Source organism: Cryptomeria japonica, chromosome 11 (assembly GCF_030272615.1).
Source record: "Cryptomeria japonica chromosome 11, Sugi_1.0, whole genome shotgun sequence".
Taxonomy (NCBI): Eukaryota; Viridiplantae; Streptophyta; class Pinopsida; order Cupressales; family Cupressaceae; genus Cryptomeria; species Cryptomeria japonica.
Window position 1 is genome coordinate 507,165,890 of NC_081415.1, and position 12,339 is coordinate 507,178,228.

Below are 12,339 nucleotides of genomic sequence, written 5' to 3' on the forward strand. Positions count from 1 at the left end.
TTCTCAGAAGAGCATGTGTTTTAAGCCGTGAATATCTTCATCAATGTCCATTAATGGAGTTTTGCGAATGGAGCTCAGTCACCTTTTGAAGGGTTTTAAAGAGGATGTAATAAACAATATGGCTACTCAGTTAGACACACTTCAAGCTAAGAAGAAGCATAAGGAAGCTGATGAAATGCTCACAAAATTATGTCCACATTTTAGACAGAAGAAAAGAGACTGTAGATGTAAGATGGTTGCAAATCTTGAAGTTCCTGATTTCAAGACAGTACAAGGAGATGATGAACAATTCTTCTATGTTGCTCAAAGAAGGCCAAATTTTCCAAGACAAGGTATGCCTCCTGATCCACTTTCTTTTTTTTGGTTATAGTGGAAATTTCTATGCACAAAATAATCAATGGAAACCTCCATATGCTCAAAATTTTAAAAATGATCAAAATTGGTATAATCCTCAAGGCCAAGGGAAAATTTTTGCCAATCAAACTCCACAGTGGCAACAACCACAAGGAAATTGGTCTCAATCTCAGGGACCATGGCAACCATTCCAAGGGAATTGGCAACCTACTCCTCAATGGAGAGGAGGTTAGCAATGGATGAATCAGTCTTCTAGTTATCAGGAACCTACTATAATGCCCCCGCTTGGTACTAATATCATTCCACCTAAACCCACTCAGTTGCCCACTCAACCCATGCCAAATCCTAATAGCAAGCCTCAACAACAACAACAAGTTTATTCAGTTGATCCTAATAAATACCCAACTTATTATCTTTCTATAAGTGATATTCACCTTAGATCCGGGACAACTTTGTCTAACCCATCCCCTCCAGTTATAACTGAAATACAAAAGGAAAAGGAAATATCTAGACCAACAACCAAAATTCCTCAAAGTCAGTGAATACCCCCATTTCCTCAATGGTTGCAAGCTGAAGAGATTCCTCAGCAAGAGGATATAAATTTTGATATCATTGATCAGCTGAAACACATATGTGTTAAGATTTCATTATTTCAGGCTATTAAGGATGTTCCTATTTATGGTAAGGCAATTAAAGAGGCATGTTTAAGGAAACCTGTCAGGAAGAAAAAGGATCCGCACACAGTGCATGTAATGAGTCAACTGGCTGATATTATGTTGGGAAAAGTTTCAATTCCTAAATATTCTCACCCTAGTAGTCCTATTGTGAAAATAGTCATCAATGACACTCACATAAAGAATGCCTTAATATATTTGGGAGCAACCGTCAATGTAATGACAAGAGACATTATGCAAAAACTTAATATAACCAGTCTCAGGCTTGCTCCTATGGTCCTGTAGCTTGCCAAAAGTTCCATGGTTGGGCCTGATGGTATGATCCAAGATGTTGTTGTTACTTTAGACTCTTGGGAATATCCAACAGATTTTATGATCTTGTCTCCTAAGGCTACATTGGGGGGATATTCGGTTATCTTAGGGAGACCTTGGCTTCCTACAACCGATGCATATATCGGATGTCAATCAGGGGACATGACTATTTCTGATGGAAATACTACTAAAACTCCAGCTCTGTATTCACTTGCTCAGCCCCAACTTGATCAAGAACAAGTTGTTTGGCCTAAGGTGGGGGAGGAATTAGAAGAGAAAGTCAAATCTGTTAATCATCTTATCATGATTAACAAAGAATCATTCATACGACTCCAAGATGATAATTCTATCCTTTCTAAAATTCTGGCAAATCAGTATAATCTAGAGCAGCAGTCGCAGGAGTTAACATCAAGTATCACAATATCGGATTTTCCTACAACCACTGACATATTGCATACCTTGTTGCCACATGAAGTTTGCACTTCTTGTGAAGCGGCTCAAGTTGATCTTATTATCAAGGTGAAAGTTGATCCAAATAAATGTTTGAATATCAACAATCAAACTCACAGAGACTCACAGGCTAACACTAGTTGAATTGCTTAAATGTCATCAACACGCTTTTGCATGGGATTACAAAGATATGCAAGGAATTGATCCTACAGTTTGTACACATCGTATTTATATCAAAGAAGACTGTAGACCGCTCAGACAACCACAAAGAAGAATCAATCCTGTATTAAGGGAGATTGTTAAAGAGGAACTACAAAAATTATAAAATGTTGGATTTATCTATCCTATATCAGATAGTTAGTGGGTGTCACCTCTAATCATAGTTCCAAAGAAAGGAGATAAATAGTGGGTATGTGCAGATTAAAGAGATTTGAACTCAACAACTAGGAAGGATCATTTTCCATTACCATTTGTGGATTAGGTATTAGATTCCTTGGCAGGGAAGCGATACTTTTCATTCTTGGATGGATTTAGTGGTACAACCAGATTCAAATTGCTCCTGAGGATCAGGAAAATACTACATTTACTTGCCCTTGGGGAACATATGCATATTTTGTTCTTCCCTTTGGGTTGTGTAATGCTCTCGCTACTTTTCAAAGAGCAGTGATAAGCATATTTTCAAATATTTCCCAAGACAACATGGAGATCTATATGGATGATTTTACCACTTACGGTTCAAAATTTGAAGAGGCATTGGAGAATTTAAAGAAAATTTTACAAAGGTGTGAAGATTACATTTTATCCTTGAACAGTGAAAAATGCTTTATGATGATGTAGGAAGGCATAGTTCTTGGTCATCATATTTCTATAACTGGAATACAGGTTGACCCAGCCAAAATTGAAGTCATTCAAAACCTTCATGTTCCCACAAAGCAAAAGGATGTCCGAAGTTTCCTTGGTCATGCTGGATATTATCAAAGATTTATTAAGGATTTTAGTAAAGTTGCTAGATCTTTGTATTTCCTTTTGACTAAAGATATGGAGTTGGATTGGACTCCCACATGCCATGAAGCTTTCTTGAAGCTCAAACATGCCTTGAATCAAGCACCAGTGCTCAAGGGTCCGATCTAGTCATTTCCTTTTCATATTCATACAGATGCATCAAATTATTCTATAGGAGCAATTTTGGGCCAGAAGATGGACAATTTGGAGAATGCAATTTATTTCATCAGCAAAAAACATGTAGGGACCTAAGCTTAATTATACTGTCACAGAAAAGGAGATGTTGGCATTAATATACACACTTAGCAAATTCAGGCATTATATCACATGATATCAAATCTATGTGCATACTGATCATACAACAATCAGATATCTCATGAATAAGCCTTCAATTACAAGAAGATTGGCTCGATGGTTACTATTGATGCAGGAATTTGATATTATAGTTGTTGATAAACCATGTAAAGGTAATGTAGTTGCAAATTATCTTTCTAGGCTTCAATTGCAGGATAATCTTGAAGCTATAGATGATGCTTTCCCAGATGAACATTTGTTCTTGATAAAATCTCATACTCCCTGGTATGTCGATATTGCAAATTATTTGGCTGCTAATAAGATGCCTTCTCATTTTTCTCCTAAAAACAAAAGGTTGGTAGTTGAGAAAAGTTTTAATTCCTATTGGATCGTTGATTGTTTATTTTATACTAGACTTGACCAAGTCTTAAGAAGGTGTGTCGGAGAGGATGAAACATATGATATTCTTCATGCATGTCATGATGAGCCATGTGGAGGACATTTTGCTGCTAAAAGAACAACACTTAAGATCCTTAATATAGGATATTATTGGCCAACTTTGTATAAAGATGCAGATCAATATACTAGAAAATGTGACAGATGCCAACGAATGGGTAGGCCTACTAGATCTGATGAAATGCCATTGCATCCCCAAATATTGGTTGCACCATTTGACAAATGGGGATTAGATTTTGTTGGACCAATTGATCCACCTTCCAATGGGAAAACCTATGTTCTAATATGCACTGATTATGTTACAAAATGGGTGGAAGCAAGAGCAATGACACATGCAAGAGATGATAAGGTAGCTGAATTTCTCTATGAGGAAATATTTACCAGATATGGAGTCCCAAGAGAGATTGTTTCAGGTCAAGGACCATAATTTACTTGCACATTAATTGCAAAATTGCTTAATGAATATAGTATTAGACACAGGAAGTCTACTCTATACCATCCTCAAGAAAATGGTCAGGTAGAGGTTACAAACAGGGATTTAGAAGCTATTCTTTTCAAGATAGTAGCTCTTCATAGGAAAGATTGGTCAAATAGACTTCTTGAAGCCATATGGGCATACAAAACAACATGGAAGACAACAATTGGTTTTACACCTTTTGAAATAGTGTATGGAAAAACAACCATGATGCCCATTGAGTTTGAGCATCAAACTCTAAGGACAACTCTGAAATTGAATATGAATCTCTCAGACACAAAAAGATCGCATGTTGCAATTGAATGCTCTTGATGAACTGAGAAAGATGGCTGTCCAACATACATAAATTATTCAACATCAATGAGATAAATGACATAATAAATATATCAAGGAGAGAAAATTTAAATTTGGAGATTGTGTATTATTATATGTTTCCAGATATAAGGATACAATGGGGAAGCTATAGACACATTGGTTGGGCCCATATGAGATTGATGAAGTCTTTCGAAATGGAGAAGTTCGATTGACAACAATAGACCCAGTCAGATTCAAACGTTTGGTCAATGGTCATCGACTACACCTTTATCATAAGCCTACAACAAAAGAAGAGTTCCTGCAACAATTTGACAACCAAGTGCAGATCACAGTTCCTGCAGCCTCTGCAGGGGACCTTCTTGGCACAGTTCCTGTAGCCTCTGTAGGGGACCTTCTTGGCATAGTTCCTGCAGCCTCCATAGGGGGCCTTCTTGGTCTCGAGTCTTAAAATTCCTCATACATGCCTTCATAATAACCGTTTCCATACTTTATGGAAATTTCATTCTTCGCTAATAATTTTTGCATCCACCTCATCTCATTTCATTTCTATTTCTATCACATCATTCACTTCACATCACCTCGTCTCATATTGTGAACAACTAATCGTTTAATTGCAACATTAATTAGTATCACTGCAAGTATGCGTATTATTTATTTTTCTTTTAATTGTGCATTTATTTTTTCATTATGATTATTACCTAATATGATTCGCATAATCTGCATACCCTTCCCTCCGTTCTTTTTTTTACATGTGTGGAAACATGTCATCTTAAGTTGGGAGGGGGGGTGTTTTATGATTCTATTTACAACTACATAATTATGTGTCCTTGTTCATGATGTGTTTTAAATTTTGTTGACATCATTTTTGAATGTGAAAGCCTGTAGCATGAGTGAGTATACCTTTTCTGTTTCCATAGTTGATGAAAGGTATTGAAGAATAAATAAAATATTACGGGGCATGAATTTTCAATATTGCAGGATATTTCAGTCTTTCATTTTGCTGTGGTGATTGTTTTTGAATGTCAAGTTAGCCATGGGAGGAGCCCCTATTCATCACGAGTCTGTCATTCATGACACCTTGCTATAGGACAACCAATGTGAACACTATATCTGGACCTATGGATGGATCGACTATATTTTAAAATTGACAAATTTTAATGAGGAGATTGCGTAGGAATTTATGCGCACATTCAGTGAAGGGGAGGCTTTTGTCAAAGGGTTACGGGTCATAGCCACAGAGCAGTGAATAGCTGAAGTCACCGGGTTGCCGTAGGATGGAGAATTATTTTCTGAGGCAAAAGATGCAAGAAGGGCAATGGCAGAGTTTACTCACCTAACTGATGGACCTTTGAGTGTGGACAAGCAAGGAACTAAACAAACATCTCTTCTAGGAGAATGGCCGCAAGTTGCATTTTATGTAATGAAATATATAATATGTGATAGTAGGTACTCCAATCTGCATTCTATTCATTTTAAATTATCGATTCATCTATGACATGGCCAAAGGATGAATCTTTCGAATTTCTTGTATCATCTTATCTCTATTAGTGCAAAGGAAACACAGAGGGGTAGTAACCGTTCAATTAGTCATCATGGATTAATCAAACTATTGGTAGAACAATCTCTTAGAGATGTCTCACAGATGTCATGGGGAGAGTTTGAGGATATCGAGCAATTTGGGGAAGAAGATGTTCATGCTGTAGAAGAAATTGCATTTCAAGAGGAAAATATGGGAGAACCCTCATCTCCTAGGGTTTCTGTAGCAATCGAACCTCCTATTACTGAAGAAGCTTTGCCTGATGCAAAAGCAACAATAGTTGAGCCAAATATTGAGCAACCCTCTACTCAAACGCAAAGTGGAGCTACATCTTCTAAAAGGAAAGGTAAAGAAAAAGAAAAAGACGATGCAGAGAAAGAAATTGTGAAACGGTCTCAAGAAGCGCAGGTTTCTCCTGTAGCTAAAAAGTGAAAAATGAAGGAGAACTTTCTTGTAGAAGAACCTCTTGCAGCCACTCAAAAAATGCCATTAAGAATAAGTCATAGGGTTAAATGAATAACTCAAGCAACAAGATATGTGAGTGAGGTAATTTATGTGGAAACATCAGAATTAGGGCACGAAAGTCAGAAAGAGGGTAAGATGCAGGAAAAACATGAAGCAAAAAGACTCTCAAGTTTAGCCCAAGTAGTAGAGCAATTTGAAGAATTAGGTGATAAGACTTCGAGCCCTCAGGTAACTACTCACAGACTCCCTTCATGTTTCACTAGCTTATCCATTGCACTCATATTTTATAGACAGTGGGAGATAGAAAAGGCTAGTATACAGAGGATAATTGATAAGCAACATAAAGAAATTGAAAAGAGGGATAACCAAATTGTTGGGTTACAAACCAAAGTAGACACTGTAGAAAACATGGTTCCCGAGTTAATGCAGTGCAAGGCTCTGCCAAGAGTTATGCTTTATATTTGAAGGAACAATATCTATGTTTTAAACTCAACCAGATTGTTAGGGATCTTAGCCCTTCTTTGAATACTCTGCAGGAGTTTTATAGTGTTTACCAAAACTCTCCTACAACTATTAATAATTTGTTATGTGAATTTTATTTGCATAATTATGTTGTATCTTCCGATAATGAATGGAATCCCTTGATGTATATTGGTGATATTCAGTTAAAAGCATTGATGTCTTGGATACAAAATGAAATTAGTATGGGAATACAAGATATAACGCATAGGAACTTGGAGCTTGATTGCCCACTACCACTCAGAGTCGAGGCTAAAAACCCACAACATATGTACTATGACTGGCAAAAGTTGTTGACTAGACCTGATGTCAAAAGCCAAGTTTTACCATTGAGAGAGAAAGTATTTCAAGAATATTAAAATCTAGTTAGAACTGAGAATCAAGCTGCAATTGAATGTCTGGTTCAGCGTTGGAATAGTCTTCCAGAGGATCTAAAGCAGGGTGAACCCCATTCATTGCCCAATTATCATGCAACCACACAAAGAGCTCCCAAGTATATCCACTTGGGCAAGATAAAAAGTAATAATTGGCTACCTTTGATATTTTAGCCACCTATCCTTATGTGGCCATTGATGGGATGCAGGGCTACAGATAAACCATATGATGAGGCTGTGGAGGAATCCAAGAGGACTAGGTTGGAAAAGATGAAAGGGTTTTATTGGAACTTGGCTACAGGAGGCACATGACAAGGTACCATAGGTGATTTATGAGTCAGTGCCCGAGCAAGGAATTTTCCTCTTGTTGGGGGATCAACAAGACATTAAGTTGGGGGGCAAATGATGAGCTAAAATAATAGCTCTTTTATTTATATGATTGATAAGTTTTTCCTATGTTTTAAGTTGCATATTGTGACAGTGTTTGATTCATGTGATGTATTAAAGTTTGACTATGTGCATTCTGAATGATAGCTAAACCCATTGAAACCTGTATTATTTTGACTTAATATTCCTATAGCCATGTAGATTATTATAGGTAATATCATGTGTGGATGTATAAATATTATGCTTAATGGAAATAGATATATATGTATGCTTGTATGTTCTAACCTTTAATGCAGGAGTAAATAAGTTATTGCAGAAGCGGTTGTTTTAAGCCAGATGGAGAATCACATCATGCAAACAGTTGGAGACATTCCAGGGTGGTTGAACATTTAAAACAATAGAGAAGATTGTGTGCAAAATAATTGGCAAAGGAATAGTGAGGCGTTACTAGATTCATTTATGTTTGTCTCCAGCAAGCATCAATCTAGTAAATACTGCCATGCTATATTCTTGGTTGTGGTTTAGTTAGGTTCCACATTTTCTGTGGATTAAATTCTTCTCCTTGCAGTCATAAATATTTTATGCCTAATTTCATGGGCATGATCTAAGTAGTAGGAATTTTGTTATAAATTTCTTATAAATAAAGACCTGCACCTCTTCTTAGAGGTTAGACAACGTTTTCCATAATTAGAAGCATTTCTCTTATCTCATGTATTGTATCGACTTTTGGAAATAATGAATAAAAACTATGTTATTCTGAGTATATAGAATCATCTTTGAAGCCTGCATACACTCATCCCAGGGGGCACACTTGGTGAGTATTCCTATGTGTTTGTTAGATTAAGTTTCCTTTTTTTTGCAATAGATGTTCTAGCGACCGATTGTTCCCGCACCCAAAGCAGACAGAGTAATTCCTGTTTGTCAGCTCTGAACTTAGTTAACAGTTATTTAGTTAGAATCTTCTGTTAATGTTGAGATTTCCTATAGCCATTCAGTTGTCATATTTTTGTTCATTTATTTTGGATAAACTTAGTTGCTGCAGTAGTGTAGAATGACTATCACAGGAACTTAGTGCATATACAATGCAGACCCATTTCAAGTAATACATCCTTGGGTTGACAAGTAAATGAACCTCAGTCATGGAAATGATATCTACTCAGAATGAATGACCAATCTTTGGGTTAAGACTTTAGTTCTAGTTATTGTTCTTATTGGCTAGGCAAATAGATGTGCTACTTCGTATCATGTATGTGCTAAAAGATTCTATCAAATTCTGGGTCGGACCTGCACAAAAAGGTTAATATTTTGATAAATTTAGGGGTCGAGCCCCACGGTGGGCGCCAAAAATGTATGCTGAAAAGTGTGGAATCTGCAAAAGAGAATCAAACAACATCAAACACACAAATGAAACATTATTTTATAGTTAGAAATCAAAATAGAAACTAAACTAAGTTAGCTTTAGAATAAAGAACCCCAAGCACATCTCATGTTCCTCTATCTCCAAGGATATTCAAGATTCAAGGTGGCTCTCACTTGGAAGAGAAATTGATCTTTTAGATGTCAACCTAAAGAATGAGATTTAAGGATATGCCAAGAACAAAATGAATGCAACTAAGATCCTATATAGATGATCAAATGATATGAAAATATGAAATGCAAGATGGAATGCAAGATATGAGACTAAGATTGATTCCAAATTGAAAGCTTAGGTGTGATAGTTCTGATACTAAATGTTTAGTACAGATGCCAAGCTAACAAGATGAGAGGGAAGGGTGAATCATACAAACTTAATCTTCCATAAAAACAACAAATTCAACCTCGGTAACATATACTTCAATAATATAACCAAAACTGCTAAACATGCAAACTCATAAGCATATAAACATCATAACACTCATAACACCAGATTTAACGTGGAAACCCAAATAGGGAAAAACCACTATGGGATTTTGGACCCAGTAAGAAATATACTCTTCTAGAGTATGCTCAGTTAAAAGCAAATCCTGTTAAAGATTACAAACACATTGCTAGATGTGACCCGGTTAAGGGATTTCCCTTAGATTTGTTAGGATCTTCACCTTGTTAGAAGTGACCTTGTTAAAGGATTTCAAACACTCAATCAAAATGTCACCTTACTAGAGGGTTTTACAAATAAGACTGTTAAGTCCACTCGGTTAAGAGATTTTCTGTCACTTTACAAAATAACAGTAATAAAAATCTATCTGCAACTTCACATCTAAACTGCTAAAGCATATTCTTATTTGCTCAATACAATCTAGTCATAGGACTTATCTTGTCCATCTGCTAGGCTCTATACTCTGTTATTCAAACAGGTCTTCAAGCTTCTGTGCTCGGTAATCACTATGTAGCATCCCTGTGCATACACTTGCCCACATACATTGTTTATCAACAGTTCCTTATTTATAAACAATTTGCCAACCACTTAATCTCCTTGATCACATTTCCCATGATCGATCATAGCCATCAGATCTTCAAAGTTGACCAGGTTCAATGTATCCTTCAATCTGAAAACATTTTACCCCACCTTGGAACTTGCATACATTTCTTGGAACTTGTGCAAGGGTATTGCGGTTCAATCTGAGCTATAGATCTTCCTGTCAATCTTCCTTTGCCATAGATCCTTAACAACCTTTATACACGTTGTAACAATCATTTAATCATAACCAGCTCATCATCTTCCTTCATTAAATAATGCTTTTATTCATTCAATGCATTCTGTTAGTACTCGGTTGCAACTCGGTAAATACTAAACTTCACTCGATAGACATTCTGCCTTCATTAACCGATAGTGATAACCTTAGGGTTTACCGACTAGGTTCTTTGCTCGGTAACATAGTATAGTATTAACCTTACAATCAACAACATATGTAGGATATCAAAATATTCTAAACATCATGATCTCATCATTGTCCAACTCGGTAATAGTTGCCCATTGAATAACTTATTCCTCCCCTTATTCATCACATTCTTTCTGTGTCTTTTACCGATATCTTTATACTCACCAAATCATACTTCTTAAGATATGGCAACATCATACTGAATTAGAAAATCAATTTCTTGACATCAATGACAAAATAATAATATTAAGATAGTAAACATCCTTAATCAGTTATATCCATAATCATCAACAACCTTCTCAATATCCTTATTGAAATGCCATCAATCTCTTATTGTAATTGGAATGCCAACAATCTCCCTTTTGTCTGTTATAATGCCAACAAGGTGTGCTAATTAAAATAACATGGAGATTGCTATGAAATTGATATACAAAGGCTATGAATTAAGTTAGCATGAAAATGGGATTAGCATGATACTATCAACGTGATGAAAGCTAGATTGGCATGCAACTAAGATGATCTAAGTTCTTGAAGATGACACATTGAGCGCTTTGATAACCTGCAAAATGGATATAGATTTGATGCACAAGATGGTGGATCTCAAAGAGTGAAGGAAGGGGATCTATTTATAGGAAAACTAGAGAAATGGATGGTTGAGATTAAGTAATCTCAACAAGGGCTAGGATGAAGTTATCAATCCATGAGGGGAATTCAATCCAATCCCAAGTTGAAAACTGTCACCTTGAGATGGATTTAGAGGATGCTAAGAAAGCATTAGATTCTAAGTAAGCATTAGGGATGATATCATTGGATAATGCTATTATCCAAGGGAGCATGCTATTGTCCAAGAGGTAAAGTCTTGTACAAAGTTGAAGGATGGTCAAAGGGACAACCATCATGGGCTAGGATGATGTCTTGTAAGAGGTATTAAATGCCTTTTGAAGACTTTGGAGGTTAACTTTTTGAAAGTTAGATAACCTTTAAGTCTCATGTAAGAGCCTTACAAACTTTGGAAGACTCAACAAGTTCTTGTTGAAGAAAATAAAGTCTTAAATGCATTTAGAAGACTTTCTTCCAAATTTGGAGAAGTGATTCCCTCAAATTTAGGGATGTGACATAATTAGAAGAATTAGGCTAACTAATGAGGGATTAGAGGGGTTCTAAAAGAATAGTAGCATGCTAATGAAAAATGTAGGAGAATGCAAGTGTAGTGAAATAGGCATTTTTAGATAAAATAAAAGATTTGTTTTAGCCAAAAGGGGTGCAACTTGCATTTGTAGGATTTTGCAAGTGGGGGGACTATTCACAAATAAATAATGATTAATTTAAATTCAAATGGATTTTTATAATAAAATGTAAATTCAATTAAAAGGGAAAAATGGGGTTTTAATTAAATAATAAGATTTATTCAATCAAATGGCTAAAGGGTACTTAATCAAACTTTAGTTTAATTAATAGGTTAGGCTAGAAGAAAAGGATTTTAATCAAATCTTTAATTTGATTAATAGGCTGATTGGAAGAATAGGGATATTAATTAAACCTTAGTCTAATTAATAGGTGAATAAATGATGATTAAATGAATACAATTTATTTAATTAGTTGTGCAAGTTTTAGATGTCTACAATAACTACTGTAGAAATGAAATGCAATTATTGAATAGATCTAAAAAAAGTTGTAAAACTGGAATTTCTTAATATTTATCTACCAAAACAATATCTACATGAAAAATGAATAACTACAAATTTTGTAATCATCTTCCTATTTACTCGGAGCTCATCATCATGTGAATTGAACAAAATTAAATCAATTTTAACGCACAAAACTGAAATGAAAGTGAAATAACACAAGGATCACCTATCTTTGATCG